The sequence below is a fragment of the Zalophus californianus genome, chromosome 3, assembly GCF_009762305.2.
Source record: "Zalophus californianus isolate mZalCal1 chromosome 3, mZalCal1.pri.v2, whole genome shotgun sequence".
In the NCBI taxonomy this organism is placed as follows: Eukaryota; Metazoa; Chordata; class Mammalia; order Carnivora; family Otariidae; genus Zalophus; species Zalophus californianus.
The window spans coordinates 91,539,611-91,558,594 of NC_045597.1; positions in this window are offsets into that span (position 1 = coordinate 91,539,611).

The following is an 18,984-nucleotide window of genomic DNA, read 5'->3' on the forward strand; positions in this document are numbered from 1 at the left end:
ATCTCAGTGGAGACAGATGACAAAGAAAGAGGCTAGAATACTACAGATATAGGGGTGGCTTAACAAATCATTTACCTCCCAAATGAAGATGCCTCAGCGACCAGAAAGCCAGATGGTCAACCACTGCCTCATGGGGAGCCCTGCAGAGTAGAAACAGCTGCAGGTGACACCAACAGTAATGAGAGAATCACATTAGTGGGCTTAGAGCACACAGAATCAAACAGCCCACTCTCTTTGAGCCTCATGAGAAATAACACAGGTTGCAAATCTGACCATCTCTAGAGCACCCTAGCAAATAGTCCTCCTTCTCTGGCTTCCTCATTTGAAAGGAGCAACAAATCAAAAATAATTGGAGGGATAGAGAATAGCCTACTTTTTTAAAGTCTATAAAGTATCTTTTAAAAAATCATTTATTTGCTGCACAAATAGAGTAGTAGATGCCAGAAAGAAATGATAAAGGCTACATTCTTTACACATAATAAACCAAGAAATCGTCAACAAAAATATGATCCAAAGAAATTTAACACTTGAAGATTAAGAAATATCTTTCTAAAAAACTCAGGTTCAAAACAGAAATTTAAGGGGAAATTATAGATTTGTTATTCATTTATGAACGGCTCAAAAAAGTACACAAGAAACCGGGCAAGGCAGTAATGACAACATATAAAAAAAGAGATTGCTTTATATACCAACATATGGGATAAATAGTACTCAGAGGAAAATTTGCATTCTTAAGAATATTTAGTAGTAGTAGGATTTCTACTAATAAAGAGAAAAAGAAAAAACTGAAAAAATAATAGGACAATATAATCTGTAAATGAAATTGAAGACGTAAACTTGAAATTAATGAAATAAACAAACTACTAAAAAAGTTTTTATAAAACCTACCCTTTTTAAGAGAGAAACCTATAACTTCCTGTCAATGCTACTCAAAACAAAAAGAAAACTAAAATATGCAATACCAAGAATGAAAATGTGCCATAAGTGTAAAAAAGGAAGAGTCATAGGAGAGTATATGCTCAACCTAATAGACATAAAGTTGTCATCTTTACAAAAATGTAAATTTCTAAGATTAATCCATTTTAATAAATATTAATGAGTTATAAAGATCTATCACCTAGAAAGGTACAAAATACAGAAGGTTTTCTAGCTGAGATTTTGTCTGCTTTCTGATCATCATCATCATCTTCAATCACCATCACCACCATTTTCTTTTACTTATTTTAACTATGCTGGGATATAAACTAAGACATCAAAACTTGACAAAGCAAATATGTCTTATAAAGATAGATATAGAAATTCCTAATAAATTAGAATCACCCTAAATATAGTACCATATTTTAAAATGTCACATTCTAACTAGGAACAGTTTTCCACAACTACTAATTCAACATTGAGCAAATTAACCAATATAACTTCTTATATCAACAAGTTAAAAAGAAAAAAAAAATGACTATATCACCATGTGCTATTAACCTGAAAAGCTACTCATGATATGTTTTAAGTGGAAAATGTTAAGTTGCTGAGCAATGAGCATAAGAAGATTGAATTTGGTTGAAAAATATTAATAAAATAATTTTAAATGTTTCTTTTATTTGCAACATCACAAAAAATATTTAAAACACTTGATTTAGAATTACATTTAAAAATATTATAAGAATCTTCATCTTCTTTTTCCTTCTTTGCCCTAAAAAATTTAGAAAGTCTTCTATAATAGGATCTTCTACAATACTCCTAATAGAATGGTTTCTGATCTATTGAAAATTTTATTTGCTAAATCTTTTTTTTAGCAAAAATATCTTGTTGAATTACCTTCAAATTATGCTTTAAACATCCTGTTTCTTACCGTGTTACCATATCACCTGCACAGCTCAAACTTTCTAGGCTTAGGGTCACAATACCAAAAAGCTGCCCCCCAAAATGGAACTTGGTTGAGAAAAACAGTGCCAATGAACCATCATCATCCCAAAATGTGATCCTAAATAATGTTTTCAAATGGAATTGAAAAGAGGATATATACAGTAATTAACAATGATACAGTTACCATTTTTGAGACCCCAAATCTATGGGTAAACAAGTGGATACAAAGGCCAAAATTTAATGACTTTGTTGAGTGTATGAACCAGAAGATCAATGTGGCCTTAACTTGGTGAGGATTGGGGGGATAAGAAAAAGGGAGAAGTCAGATACACAGGCCACCTTAGGGAGAATGGATTCTATTCCAAGGGCAGTGGAAAGCCACAGATAAGATATATAAATTCAACAGGGTAAAATTTAAGAAGTAAAATGCCATGATTTATGCCTTTAAAAGATCATTCTGAAAAAATAAAAGATCATTCTGGCTGCTGTGTGGAGAGTCAGTTTCAGGGGAGCAAAACAGTGGTGAGGAGCCCCATTAGGAATGGGTTGCAGTAGTGGGCCAGGAGGTGATGTTAGTTTGGGTTGGGGTGGAGGTGGGACATGGAGAGTAGATAGATATCAGATATACTGTAGAGCATCTAGAGTACTTAGTGATGGATCCAAGGTGGTGGTAAAGAGGGGAATCTAGGAGGACTCCTGTACTTCACCACACCATCCCCAAAGCCGTCAGGTATTCTGATATTCAGTGGGCTAGCAGAGAAAGAGCAGAAGCCAGCAGCAGAGGTTGTCCTACCTTCAATTAGCAACCGGTGGAGAAAGTCCCTGGGGACATGAAGAAAACTACAAGAGCTTAGGGACACAAAGGATAAGAGAATAGAGTGTTTCAAGAAGGGGTGGTTAATTGTGTTAAATCCTGCTGAGAGGTCATGGGTGATAAAGACAAAAATGACCACTGGATTTGGCCCAGAGAAGTTAGGGTAGTCTTGACCCAGCAGTTAGAGTAGTGAGAGTACAAGCCAAGTGATGGAAGGAAGAGAGCATATAAGTGAGGATAGACAGCAGTGAGTGTAGCAACTCCTTTGGGAAGATTTGTTGAAAAGTGAAACAGAGAAATGAGGCAATAGATAAAGGAAGATCAAATTGGATCACTGAAAGGCTTATTTACAATTAGACCACCCTGGTACTTATTTTTACATCAACGGTAATGACGTGTAGAGAAAAAATGGAAGATTCAGGGGAGAGAGGAATCCGTGGGGGTGAAGACCTCGAGTCCACGTGGAGGAAGAACCGAGCCAGGCTACAGGTGGAGGTGTTGGCCACTCGGTCCAGGTCACCACAGGGGAGGGTGCAGGGGGTTTGAGTACAGATATAAAAGACTGAGGTGGAACAGAGATGAGGCCTTCCCGACTGGGACGGTACTTTTCCCACTGGGGTGTGAGGCATGGTCTCAAGTTGAGAGTGGAGTGGGAGAGGAAAGGCAAGTGTTGAGGAACCATTTTGGAAAGAAGATCAAATTTCTTATAACAGCAAATTGTGCCTATCTGAGATAGAAGCAATTTGATGGCTGTGATCCTTAATGGAAGCCCGATTAGCCCACATTCTCATTTTACGGAGGCACATCCGGCCCTCTAGGCGCTGGATGAAGGAGGTGTTACTCTCACAACTTTCCAGATGAGGGATACATCTGTGAGGCTCACAGATGCTGAGTAACTTTTGGTTTAAAAAAAATCTCTTTGAGGGGCACCTAGGTGACTCAGTTGGTTAAGCATCCAACTCTTGGTTTCAGCTCAGGTCATGATCTCATGATCATGGAGTGGGAGTGGAGTCTGCTTAGGATTATCTCTCTCCTTCTCCCTCTGCCCCTCTCCCTAACTCCCCACTCACACTTTCTCTCAAAAAAAAAAAAAATCTCTGGTAGAAACAACAGTAATAGTAACCGCTCCCTGTCTTCCCCCAAAGTACTACTTAGAATAGTATAGGGATGATGAAGGAGAGAGTTTTAAGAATAATTCCAAGGTCATAACAAACATGCTTCAATAGAAGTGAGGGGCACAGATATAAAAGTAATCCCTTGATACTTTTGAAAAGCAATTATCCCAGTATATATTGATAACTCTGAAATCTTTGTTCAAAGCTTAATTTTTAATAGACTTTCTGATCTTAATTGCTTAGTAGAAACCATATAAGATTATAATCTGCAAAATGACCTGAAAGAAAAATACAAGCTATAATAAGCCTGGCAATATTTATTCAAAATAAGTTCCAATGCATCAACCAATTAATAAAACCAGCAATGATCATGGCCTTGGGTAACAAAAACACTCAGTTTCTAGCAGCAAAACAGCAGTGTCAAAGAAAACAAATGTCCTATGAGAAATGTCTTTAAAAGCTCATCACCTTATAAATCAACCTGAACAAATCAAATATGGCAATTAACATGCAAAAAGTCTAGATGTGGTTCTTGGAAAAAAGAACGCCAGAAAATAGCAGATTTTTTTCCACTTGAACAATACAAAGGAAAACAAATAGTGGGCTGTGTTGATCAATTGATGCCTCCCAAGTCTGATTGCTTTCTGGATAAGATTGCAGGATAAGTAGACAGAGCAAGGGCAAAGAGCATGCACATTTTTGTGTGACTGAGTGTGAGCAAATATATTACACATGACTGCACACAATCGTATATGCATATACATTTGAAATGTGATTTGTAGTTAAGAAAGCTCACAAAAGATTTTATTAAAGTCAATTTTGTAGGCACACAGATTAATTTAAACATGTCTACAAGACAGTAACGTAGGGCACTATAACTCAGGGGGAAACCACAGAGATATTTAATTTGGTTAGCATAATGGGACATTTTTTACTAATAACATAGAAACCTGGGGATAAACACTCTATTTTTGACTTGTCATCTGAAATAGAGATTTTCTTAGGAGTAAAACTTAACACTCAAAAATTTGAGCTTAAAAATGCCAAAGGGTTACCTGGCTGGTGCAGTCAATTAAGTGACCAGGTCAGGTCATGATCTCAGGGTCATGAGGTCGAGCCCCACATCAGCTCTGAGCTCAGTGTGGAGTCTGCTTAAGTTTGTCTCTCCCTCGAAAATAGTATATGGCGTTTTATTCCAAACACCTGTTAGAACATAATTAAAATAATTTAGAGGTAAAAATCAGTCTTTTCTAAAACGATGCCACATAAAAATCAGTGTTTCTGAAATGCTGCTTTTATGATTTCAGTGGTTTCAAACTGTGTCCTCATGTGGTCAGTGAGGTTTTGTGTCTTTGTCGCAAATAATAAATGACTGCCCTGAAGTTACAAAATATCTTCTTTCCTCCTACAACTAATGTGATATATTTGTAAGACTTGTGTTAAGTAATGTTTGAAAATAAAGTAATTTTCCATGTAAAAAAAAAGTTTGTCTCTCCCTCTCCCTGTGCCCCTCTCCCCCACACGTTCTCTCTCTCTCTCAAAAAGATAAATAAATCTTTAAAAAATAAATAAAATAAAAATGCAGACAAGTAATATCCAGTAGAGACAAACCAAAAACAAAAAATAGATGTATAAATGCATAAACTTATAGGGATGCCTGGATGGCTCAGTCGGTTAAGCCTCTGTCTTCAGCTCAGGTCATGATCCCGGGGTCCTGGGATGGAGACCAGCATCAGGCTCCTTGCTCAGTGGGGAGCCTTCTTCTTCCACTGCCTGCCACTCCTCCTGCTTGTGCTCTCTCTCTCTGACAAATAAATAAATTTTTTTTTAAAAAATGCATGAACTTATAAATGTGTTGAGTCAACCACCTTGATGATTCCAGGCTTCTCTTTATATAAATCATCTTAGATATAACGTTTCTACACCATTTAAACTTATATAAATAGTACGAATAACAGCTATCATTTCTCGAGTTCCTAAACTGTGACACAGACTACCAGGTTCTTTATAATACCCTAAGTCCTGCAATGAAAAGAACTGAATTGGCCCCATTTAACAGATAAGGAAACAAGGGCTCATAGAGCTTGAGCTCAAACTCTTCGCGGGACTCAGAGATCTAGAAAGTGGTGAGATGAGATTAAGCTTTCCCCAAACTCTTAGTTGTCTCCACTGTCCCTCTCTGGCACCCCAGAGCTTGTCATGCCAAAGGGCAGAAGTAAAGGAAGCAGACTCAGTTATCCCTTGTCACCCCTGATATTGCCCCAGAGTCCCAGGCCTGGGCGATCACCTTGTCCTTGTCAGTCCCACTAACACTGACACAAAGTCACCACCTCTCCATCCCCTTCCTTTAGGGTTTATGACTGGCTAAGAGTGAAAGCTTCCAAAACAGTTCCCAGGCCACTTCCCCTGCCCTGCACTCTAGACACACAGCTCACTTACCGAGGATCTGACCTCCATACTCGTTTCGACCCAGCTTCCTAGTGTCCTGTAGGTTCCATTTCAATCGAGGTTATATTGGTGCTCAGGCGCATGTGTGTGTGTATTGTGTGTGCACTATGTCTGTACATGTGCATATGTATATGTGTGTTTGCATGCATGTGTGTGTGTACATGTGCATATGTGCCGGGGATGGGGTGGGGATATGCAACACCACACTGATCACTAGGAAAGCTGGAGCCTTGTACATTCGAAAGGGCCCCGGTTTGAATCTTAGCTCCCCTACTTACTACTATCTTCTTGGACTGCTTTTGGATCCTTTACTTTGGTAGTCCTCCACCTGGGGAAATTTTGGCCTAAGGGGGCATTGGGCAATGTCTAGAGACCACTTTGGTTGTTACAGCTGGGAGGAGTACTACTTACACTCAGTGGGTAGAGGCAATGGTGCAAAACATTCCACAACACACAGAACAACGGCAACAAAGAAGCGTCCCCCCAAGAAGTCAATCGACTGGGGTTGGCAATGACTCCCCTGGACCCTGACAAATGAAGGCATTCTGCAAGGGTCTTCACTCTCACAGTGCCTTCCAGGCTCAGGCTTCAGCTGCTCCTACCTGATTAAGCTCCATGAAAGATAGCTTTCGCCAAATCACTTTCATTCCAAAAATCTTGTGTGAAATCAACACTTCAGCCTGACGTGCAAAGTCTCCACAGATTTTCTGCAGCCGACTTTTCCAATCTTGTGTCCTGTTACATCTCTTCCTACGTGCTGTGCCCAGAACACTGAAAAAACTCACTATTCCCCTCACCCAATCCCCGCTTTCTGACCTCTATGCTTTTGCTCCTACTCCCAAGAATCTTCTTCTCCACTAAATGTCAAACTCTTCACAATCTTCCAAGTCTGATAAAAATGTTACCCCTCCACACATCCTAACCTGATCCCTTCACTTCAAAGCAATGCTTCTACCACCAGTACCCCTGTGGCACTTCATTTGAGACTGTTCTAGAATGGCCTGTGCGTGCCTCACCAGATGGATGGCTCTTGACTGAAAGATCCAAGAACGCTCTCATTTTAAATTATTGTTAATTAATGTTAATTGATTTTTTACAATCAAACAGAAGGAGTACCAATATTTTATAAGCTCCCAACACAGAAAAAGTGCTCAAATAATTATATATGTGTGACATAATCAAGTAAATGAATGGATCGGTTGCTAAGAACCCACGACAACTCATTATGTGATTTGGTTGAGTCGTGATGTCTATCAATTTCACCTCAAATAATTCCATAGTAATTCTTTGAGTTCGTGAGTCTAAAATGACTGGTTTTCTATGAGTTGGGAAGGGCCACGGCTATGTGATACCTGCTCATGTCGTGGGGGACCAGCTCTCGGAAAGAACATTTTCTACACTGTTAAATTTCTTTGAACTTACAGGTGAACGTGGCCCATATAATTCTGACAAGACCCAAGAGGAAAGCCTCTGTTGTGAAAGAAATGGATGCCTGTTTGCAGCTTCACTTGAGAGATGGCTTTAATTCAGGGGCACATCAGGTAAGGCCTTGCTTTATAGCCGCTGTGAGTAAATGTTCAGGACCCCAAAAAGAACACAGTGCCTACTCACCTCCCTAGCCTATAACTCCCTACCCAAAGCTTTCAGTAGGGTGCCTTCTAAGAATGGCAGTGAAATTCTAAGTGATAATAAAATGCATCCCAGCAGGTCATTTCCACGAGGCAGGTCAAATCTGGGGAGCAATGCTGAGTGGGTTAGACCTCGCTGGACCCTCGACCCCTTCCTATACCTCTTTTAGGGTACATTCCACATGCTTTAGGCAGGCAAACCTTCATCCTGTCTTCTACTGTTCAGTGACTCGGGCTCCAAAATGATCCGACCTATGTCACCACAGTGCTAAAATTCAAAATCTCACCAAGCTGCAATTTCTTCTATGCTTGGGAGAATAGCAAAAGGCTGGAGCATGTTTACACTAAGATCTGAATGACTGATAGTCTTGAAATCCATCCCAGATGTTGCTTTGTTTAAAGAAAGGTCTACAAAAATTTGCTTTTATTTGAATCTCAGTAAGGAAATTCAGGTGGCTCTACAAGATATTTGGGGAAGGGGGGCTCCCAACATTCCATCAAACCCTAGTGCTAGAACCTACCGCACGAATTTCATGAGACTTAAAATGATTTCCTTAATATGTGATCCCACCTCAGGTTTTCTTCTTATTCCTGCCATAAGGAATCTCCTAAAATGCAGTTCTGTGTTATACCATCATTTAAAATCCATCAATAATTCGTTATTGCCTATCTAGTAAAAGGTCAGGTCTTCAGCATAGAGTGGAAGGTTCTTCTCGATATCGCCCCACTTCTGTATCCCCTAAATCCATTCTGACATCTCGCTAATACATATCAAGGAGATTCTCGCCTCTAGGACTTTACAGAAGTTGTGGGCTCTGCCTGCCCTGGGTTCCACCCAGCCCCTTCTGAAGCAGCAACAGTCACTTACCCTCAGGTCTTAACCTGACACCACTTCCCCTGTGCCAGAACTGACAGTCACCACTGATGTCCTTCCCCTGGGCTCTGCCCTTCGTATTTCAAATATTCCATCCCACCAGGTGAGGTTTACAAGGCCTCACCATGGTCTGCCTAGCACAAGCGTTTGTGGCATGAATAAATAATTGTTTAGTGAGTGAATGAATGTACCAACCAATCTATCAGTTACTGAACAAAAATAAGTAAACCACCTACAAGAAGTATTGGACCCAATTTTTAAGATCAAAACTTGGGGAGAAAAAAAAGCAAATGGCATACCACGTATCTAAAAAGAACCTAAAGGAAGTCAATATTGCATACGGTTCAAGTTCCTGGTTTGCATGCAAATGAAACATGTTTCCTATATGGTATAGCCTAGGAGTAAATGTGCAAGTATTTGGAAATATCTGGGTTCTGAATTTATATAAGCTGCTTAAGACAATGAGGTACCTCTTTTATATATTTTAAAGAATCATAGACATGCCGACCTGCTGCTGAGGGTGAGTTTGAAGTGTAGGGTATGTGGGAGGTGGAGGAGAGGAAAGTTTGGGGAAGGAGAGCCAGAAAAGCAAATTCCAGAGAAAAACACCTCTATGGAATGAGCATGCTATGATTGTAGGCAGCTGAAACTCCTGAATGCACTTGTAAAATCATTAAATTCTAATTAATACTGGATTATTAGGCTTGCCACTGTGTGATAAACCCCAAAGTGTTTCTTCTCAGATCAGAAATGCCCAGTCCCCTCCCACTGGTCTCACAGATGCTTGTCAGCTCCATCTTGGTTTGTACTTGAGACATGAACTTGCAAAGCTTCCGAGTTATAAGCAACTAGTGTTGAAAACTCATTACCTGAATGCTGCCTCAGAAATAAACAAGGTGGCTAGATTCTTTGATGGTCTGGTGTTCAGGGGCGGGTTAATAATTCTCCACTCTCTTTGGGAAGAAGAATGCTGGGATGAAGAGTCGTGTTAACAGCTGGACGTGGGCTGCCTGTTTTTCTGCTTGGGAATGCTCTAGGAAGCATTTTCAAGCCAAATAATCATTGTCTTTCAAGTTAAGGTTTACCAAGCACTTTTCTCATAAGTGATCCTACTTGGTCCTTTCAATAACTTGGAAAATTAAATTCTATACTAATCTTAAAGATGAGGACTTTAAGGTTCAGGAAAGTTGATGCAGAGCTGTAGTTCAAGCCTAGATATGATTCCAAGAACTGGGTTTGATTTGTTTCAACACAAGCCAACCGCCCATGGAACCTGGTAGGGGGCACAGAACTGAATATCCTTGGCCCAGCCCCTATTTGCCAAAAGCAACCAGGAGGCCAATTATATTTCTTTAACTTTCATTATCTGATGACCGGCCACACATCAGTCTCCTTTCACAATTGTTGGCATGCCTCTGCAGCTTCTCCCAGCCCTTCCCTCTTGCAGAGACAAACCACTCTGTAGCCCACCTTCCTCATTCTGTCCACACTTCCAAACACACTGTAAGTCCAGTCAATATTCTCTAGGCCCTTTCTAGACTCTTTCACTGGATTTTGTGGGGCCCTGGCTCTGTTGTGAATGCTCTGTTCATTATTCCTGGCTTCACCTTACATCATGCATTCTTTGCCTGGTCCCTAACCTTCCAGGTGGGATTTGGTGGCCTTGTGTTCCCACACAAAAAATGGCTCCCTACCAAACCTTGTGGTTATTTTTTGTTTCCTACTCATCCTCCAGCTCAAGGCTATAAAGTCCTTGAGACTCATAACTGTTTTCCATGCTCTGTTGAATGCACAGCATTTGGGAAAATGCCTTGCACAAAGCAAATATTCAATAATGTTGAATGAATGAATGAGTCTCACTAGCAAATTCTACACTGATTAATGGAGTAGTCCTTATTGCCCAATCTACATTCCAGTAACGCATTTCCAGTATCGCAGAAAAACATCACAAATCACATCTGTCGGAGCTTTACATGAAATTGCACTATCTGGTATTTGGGGGTTTTGTTCTGATTTCCTGTCTCCTGTGTCACTGTGGGTTTTCAAAACTTTGCCACTTTCCCTGTCCCATCCACACTTCCACTGTCCCAGTCAGTCTGAGGAAATGACTGAATCTTCTGCTTGACTAGTGCTGAGGACACCCTTCTGGGCTTTCCTCCTTTCTATCCTAGTCTCTGTTGGAATCGTGACCCTTGTTCACTTTCTTGGAAAGTGCTCACTGTATCGATAAAGTTGTCTTCTCCCTGCTTTCACCCTCATCCCTGCTCCATCCACCCAGGCCACTCTTCTGTCAGTGTCCCTCCTCGGCCTCCCATAGTACCTATAATTCTCCTATCTCTTCCTCCATGCCCTCAGCCCTGTTTTAGTCAAAGAAGCACCTGTGTTCCAACCGGTGGCTAACCCTTCTGCTCCAGAGCATCCCCATATCCTCCACCAAATTCCCTATCATTGGTCCACATTTTCCCTTGGATCTCTATGGGTTCCTTCCCATCAGTCACAGATATGCTTCTTCAAGCCCTGTTTTCCCCTTCATGTCACTTCCCCCAGGTCTCTTTCATTACTGTTCCCTCTCTTTGACAGGTCTAACCTCTATTGAGAAAGGGTCTTCTTTCCTCCTAGCCTCTAATTCCTATCCCTTTCTACCTCATTGGGATATTGCTCTGGCAAGTTCTCTGCTCTCTACCTCTCTTAAGTTCCAAACTTTTCCAGGTACCACCAAGAGTATCTTATAACTCTTTCCACCCTCAAAATCTCATTCATTCCTCACGGATTTCTTATCTCACATTCTCCCCATCCACAACTACACTGAAACTTCTTCACAAGATATGTCATTAAAGGCAGACGTACAAGTCCCGGGTACCGGGTCTTCTCATGAGCCACATCAGGGCTCACTGTCCTCACATTCCAAACTGCATCTCATCTGAGACTCCCCATCTTCCAGTGCAGTATCGTCTTATTTAAAAACCATGACCACAGGTGCCTGGGTGGCTCAGTTGGTTAAGCGACTGCCTTCGGCTCAGGTCATGATCCTGGAGTCCCGGGATCGAGTCCCACATCGGGCTCCCTGCTCAGCGGGGAGTCTGCTTCTCCCTCTGACCCTCCCCCCTCTCATGCTCTCTCTCTATCTCATTCTCTCTCTCAAATAAATAAATAAAATCTTTAAAAATAAATAAATAAAATAAATAAAGAAATAAAAACCATGACCACTCCCTGGAACCCACCATGTTAAGTTAGCATTTCCTGACGTGAATCTCAAGATCCCCCGAACTATCCTTCCTGATCAGGAAAAAAAAATGCATTCGTTTCCTGTGCTGAAACAACCCCATTTATACATAAGTGTTTGGAAAGTATAGTCAACATGAATTCTCAGCTTCATGTCGGGGTCTCTCATAATACGTGCAATGTGAATTCCCACAAAGAATGATGCTGAGATATGCTGCGAGACAGTCTCCAGGGCTGGTGCAGATGTGGGATATATTTAGCCATGCATGAACCCGCGCACAGTGGAAATGCCCACCTTTGATGGTGCATCTTTCTCATCTCTAAGTGGTACAAGTGTCTCTCAGTGGGAGATGCCATCTTGCTGCCCCTCCTGTGGAGAAAGAAAGTCAGAGAACAAAGTTCAACACCTGGATGCAGAAAAAAAAAAAAAGAAGCTGATTATTTTCAGCATCTCTTTTCTTCCTTATCTTTCCTTGATTAATGCTGGAAGTTTGTCCTTGTTGGTTTGCGAATCTCTGGCTTCACTATAATCACAAATATTAAGGTCTAATTCCACATCAATGAGGTCTATTCAAAATTTCAAGTATGTTGACATTGTACTCTACTTATTCAATTACAAAAAGAAAAATAAAGTATTTCACAGGGTAGTGACATCGTTTGAGGAAGTGTTGCTTTTAAATAAGAAGATACGAAAAGTTTTAAACAAAATGAATGCCTGTTATTCTCCAAAGAAGACTGTATGTATACTGTGCAGTGATGCTCAACATCAGTAAAGGGCCAAAATTATGGTGTATTTTTTAACCATGACTACAAAATGTTATGCACAATTTCCAGTAATTTTTTTTTAACAGGAGGGTTGGCGTTCTTTGCCTCTCCTTTTTCCTGCTGACAACAAAGCAATTGGAACGACCAGAGCTCAACCACTAGAAACATCCTGAGGAAAATTTTAGAATGCTGAAAAACATTTCAGATGAGTATTAAATACCTAAAAAATCAGGGATAATAAATCTATTAATTAACTTAACATCAACTAAATGCTCAGCGCTATATTGGACAAACCAAAGACAATGGGGGTAAGGTCTTTACAACGGAGCCCTTGCAGAAACCAAAATGACCTTAACTTGCCAGCAGGACCAAGCACATGATCCAGATTCTACTCCCCTGAAGAAAACTAATTGACTAGTCTCTCTTATGTTGGGCCCTTTTTACATGAGTTCATATTTTCTCCACCCAAATAGATTTTAAGCAGTAAACATGCATGTATTCATCTCATGTTCTTTAGAGAATATTTAAAATGATTTCTGGGTCCCCAAGTACCAAAACAATTTACACAGGAAAATAAACTTCCACGTTCCCAGGCTAGCCCACTGAAGCAAAGAAACTAAAATATTCTGCATTCATAAGGAAAGGCACAAAAGTGTCTCTTGCCAAGCTTTTAGCTGCTCTACATGTTAAAGGACCTCTGAATTTGTTAGGATGGGTTTGTTGTCTGTGTCAGAAAACCTAATGTAATGGTAATAAGTGAGAAGTTGGTTTTTTTCCGCTCTCTCTCCAGAGCTAGAACAGATGGATAGAACAGATTCACACAATATGAAGGATACACACTTCTATTTTGTTACCCCTACCCTCTCAGAACGTGCCTTTTATCTCATAGTCCAAGATGGTTGCTTGAGTTCCAGCCATTAGTTCTGCATTCCTGCCATCTGGAAGGATAGGGGAAAGAATTTTTTTTTTTTTTTTTTGGTGGTGATAGTGAAACAAGAAAGGAATTTATTATTTATTTCAGAGAGGCTAACACTGGGAAGACAGTAGATGAACGTCTCGAAGACTATCACTGAAGTTGGGAAAGAGTTGTTTTTATCTCTAACAGAATGTAGTCGCATTTCCACAGTAAGTTGCATGGGAGGATGAGAAACTCAGTCTCTACTTTAAGCAGCCACATGCCTGGTTTTTTTTGTTGTTGTTTGGTTTTGTTTTAATGGGGTTTCTATTACTATGAAGGGGAAACAGATGTCTAGACAACAAGTAGTCCATCACAGTTTCTATTCAAAGTTAGGCTTCATTTTACTGTATTTCTGTGCCTATTCTGTAAGTTTCATCTTCCATATGAAGAGAAGAATGAAGACACCAGGGTTCCAAGGTCACCCTGCCTGTGGCAGCAGTGGCGGTTGGGGGTGGGGAGCAGAGCCGCCTGGCCATGAAAGGAGCATGGTTTCTTCCAGTGAATGGGGGTAAGGACAGACAGGGGGCAGCCAGCAGTTCACACATGTATTCACCTCATCCCAAACTGAACGTTAATGCCTGTGTTAGGACAAAGATTAAGTAGTTGTTAACTAAGAAATATGTATGTGAAGATTTCTATATCTATTTTTTAGATTTTTTTTATTTATTTGAGATAAAGTGAGAGAGAGAGAGAGAGAGAGAGAGAGAGAGCACAAGGAGGGGGAGGGGCAGAGGCAGAGGGAGAAGCAGACACCCCGCTGAGCAGGGGGCCTGAGGTGGGGCTCCATCCCAGGACTCCGGGATCATAACCTGAGTCGAAGGCAGATGCTTAACAAACTGAGCCACCCCCCCCCCCCAGGCACTCCTATATATCTACTTTATCTACTTTAGATTACTTTAATTGCATGAAAACCCTCCAATACTATTATTGTCTTTATTTTGTCTTTGTGCCATCTTTTTTCATATTTCCTACATGTAAAAAAAGGCTAACAAAACATGCAGTCATGTCCAAATATGATCTTTTTAATATAAACACACACACACACACACACACACACACACACACACACACACAACTTTGGAAGTTAGAGAAAAACTTGAGAATTTTAACATCACTAGTATTACCCGCAGAGTTTTATATTTGCTAGTATATCCCAGGTGATGTTTAAGTTATTTCTCTGTAAACATGTTCCTGAGGGTCTGAGGATGGATGCACCACAGTGTTCTGTCTTGCTTGTATACTCAGTGTATGGAAGCCGGAGAAAGAAAAACAGGAAGCAGAAATGCAAGAAGGTGGCATGATCGGAGCCAGGGCTACAGCTGTCTGTGTCAGTTCTGGCATTTATTTCCAGACCTCACTTTCTTCATTTATAAAATGAAGGGAACTGGGTTAAACCCAGTAAAGTCACTGGTATGGACTGATTTGTGTCCCTCTCCCCAAAATTCATGTGTTGAAGCTTTAATCTCCAATGTGATTGTATTTGGACAAAGGGCCTTTAAAGAGGAAATTAAGGATACATGAGGTTGTAAATGTGGGGCCCTGATACAGGGGACTATCCTTATAAAGAAAGAGGGGGACACCAGAGAGGGACACACAGAGAAAAGTCACTGTGAGGGCACAGCAAGAAGGCAGCTCTGTGCAAGCCAAGGAGAGGGGCCCTAGAGGAATCCAACTCTGCCAGCACCTTGTTCATGGACTTACAGCCTCCAGAACTGTGAGAAAACACATTTCTGTTCTTTAGGCCCCCAGTCTGGTATTTGTGGTATTCGTTATGCTTTTAATTCTACATTGTTTTATGATGAATGCAGAATGTCTTCATGTAAAAGATCAAAATATATTAATGCAAATTTAGAAACAATATCGTACAAATAAGGGTATTGAAAAAATATCTATAAAGCAATTTTCAGATCCTAGAATTTTAATTATATAAAAGCAACTATTTCTAAAGGGCCTTAATAGTTTGTAAAGTGGTTTCACATAAATTATTTCATCATCCCAACTAAAGCAGTAGAAAATCTTATAGGTTACAACATTAATTCCAGGTCTCATATCTTCTACCTAATCACGTAGATCTCCTCCCTCTCTTTCAGAAAAGAACAACAACAAATCTTCCAAGTAAGTTATATTGAAAATGGGAGTGTAGTGATGAGAATCCACAAAAATTTCATTTAAAGGTTACTGTTGATTCTCATTCAATTGACCACCATCCCTACAGTAAGTACTGCCTATAGGGCGCTGTACCAGCACTGATGGAGAAATGCCCAAGTCCACGTCTTAATTTCTGGCCTCAGGAAGATTATAACCAGAGAGAAATAAGATATAGGAACAGAGTTTAAAATAAGGAAAAGAGATGTAAATAATGATTTAAAAAAAATCACAAAACCATGTCATCTAAAAAACTAAAGGAAAAATAACTATCATGGAGGAAACACAAGAGTGTCAAAGAGTTTTTATTGTGATATCTCAAAAATAAGATGAAATCTGAGCTTAAAAAAAGACCCATAGGCTATAGTTGAGTGGAGGAGGGTGACAGGAAGGTTGTTACTCCAAATGGATAGGAAATGATTAACCTAACCAGAGCCCTCCCTAAAGTTATTTGAAATAACTTCCTAGGCCACAGTGATTGTGGCCATGTCCCTATCACATGTATTATTTAAAATATTTGTCGTTCACCTGTCTTAGGTAGCTTATCAACCTGGTACCTGGGCCTTATCCAATTACCTAAATTTATCTCATTGACTGGAGTTGGATCCAATATTGTGTTGCCAACATTGTGACTCCCTAGAGATGGCCTCCATGGAAGTGAGAGTCAGTCACTCAGAAAAATATATATATATATATTATTTGTGATACATGACCCATATTTGGTTCTAGAACCAACTTAACTTTTAATCTAAAAATTTTAATCTTTTCTTCAACATTTGGCCAACAACTTGGTCCCTGACTTGGCTTCACCAAGCAATTGTGATTTCTGCCTCCTCAGCTGAGCATGTATTACCCACCCCCACTACGGACAAGCAAGGCTGCATTTTTAGTTTCGGACAAAGCAATTCACCAATTCCATACTCCTGTTATCAATCCTATATAGTTCAAATCACACCTGTGCTAACTCTTGTCAGGTATAATATAGATCGATTCTTTGTGTTGATTTAGGTTGCTAAACCATCACACTACTCTATATTCAGCAAGAATAAAACTTGGATTTTAGGTGAAACATCATCTCTAAAAGTAGTTCAATGGCAAAGAGGGCATTAGAACTTTCATTTGCTCAAGTCCTCATGCTTCCCCAGGCTGGTTTCCAGAGAGCATGCTAACTTGCATGGCTGAAATAAAGTGATTCATTTGAGGCAATGAATCTGAGGATTAGATTATAATAAATAACTCTTTAAAAATATTTAGTTCCCTTTAGTTCAAATTTATCAGTCACCAGGGAGTAGTTGACTCCTGATGGCCATCTCAAAATATTGTTTGGAAGGAGTTTCTAAATCTCATGGACTAGAATCCATTTTTTTCCTAGTTTTATCATAATTCCATTATTGGTTGAGTTTAAGAAGGTCTCATAATTAATTATGTTCTCACAAACACAGTTCATACAACTTCACTCTTTAGTGATCACTTCCTTATCTAGAGAAAGGGATCTAACTGTCATAATAACCTCATAAATGATAAAATTGGACTGACATGGAAAGAAGGCAAATTAACGGGAATTTACTGAGACTCAGGATGTTTGGCTGCATAATGGTACAGGTGTCTTCTAAGTCTGAGTATTGGCAGTGACAGGATGCTGTTCCTTTAACACTGCAAAGATGTTTCAGAATAAATTTAAATGATTGATGTGTTCTTGGGTTTGCAAAGTATCTCCACTTCTGCGAGCTTATGTTCCTTCCTATTTTCGATCTCTTTCATAGCATTTAAGTACTTTTTTCTCTCTCCCAAAATAAGATTGAAAATATGTCCAAGTGATACAAAATTACCTATGCAGTATATTCATAGTCATGTAAAAATAGAAAAACAAAACTGGTTAGAAGAAGAAAAAACTAAAGTAAATAAACTGAAATGTTTACAAGGAGTTATGGGTGGGATTTTATTCTGATTTTTTCCAAACTGCCTACAACCAGTATCACTTTTTCATAATAATAAGATGATGATAATGATGATGATGATGATGATAAACCCAATAATATAATTGAAAGAACATGAGCTCAGGAATCAAACAAATCTAATTTAAATTCTTGCCGTGAGACTGTGGACACACCTCATCATCTCTGTAAGGCACTATTGTTACCTTTCCTCAAATTCCTTACAAAATATGTTGCCCTCAGAGCCACTGTGAGAATTAAATAAAATAACTTCTGTAGATTGCCTCACATGATACATGGTACTCTCTTATATAGTAAAACCTTTATTGTAATGGAAGAAGCCTCCCTGAAAACTAAAGTAAGATGTCTTTCTGAATCAAAAGCGCCATGGCTTTGTCCCTGCATACACATGTGGTCAGAAAGTTGGACACCAAACCAGAAATGGCTTCCATATTGATTGCATCAGCCCCAGGTAACCAATAACAAGAATAGAAAGCTTGTGATTGATGAGGCTGGTGGCAGACAGGTGTGAAAGCTTCTGGTTTTTGAGTCATGAGCAAAGTTTTTTTCTCCCCGGATCCAGGATAGTCATGAGATTCTTTAATGGATTTCTAAATTACCTAGTAAAAACAAAATGCCTAAAGACTAACAAAAGATATGTTTGTAGTAGATAGCAGCCATGAAACTAATTAATTAATTAATTAAAACTAATTAACTGAAGAATCCAAAATTCTCTTGCTGTCAGAAATGTTGTGATCTGGCTTGGGAAAGAAATCATCACCCTGATTCTGTAAAGGGAGGATAGGGAGCTTTCTTTGATGCTAACCGTTACTGATAATGGTTCCTCTCAGGAAACCTGGGATAATTAGGCCAAAATCATTTTTATTCTCTTGAGAGAGGTCAGAACAATGATTGTAAGAGACTTAGCCATTTAAGGAAATAGTGAAGCTCCATTGTGAACCTCAAGGATAAGATTTCTGGTGAATAAAGAAGTTTGTATAAGAAATCACACACCAAAAAAAATCCTTTTGATCAGAAATTAGCTAATTTAACAAGCATGTTCTGAACTCCTACTTCATCCCAAGATCTGGAGCTACAATGCAAAATGAATGCTGAGTACAGTAGCCAGTGCCCGACAAATCATATGTATTTCACGTGGATGGTACACTCTTGTATTTCATCCCTGCCTCCATATTATTGGTCTAAACCTTCATCTTCTCT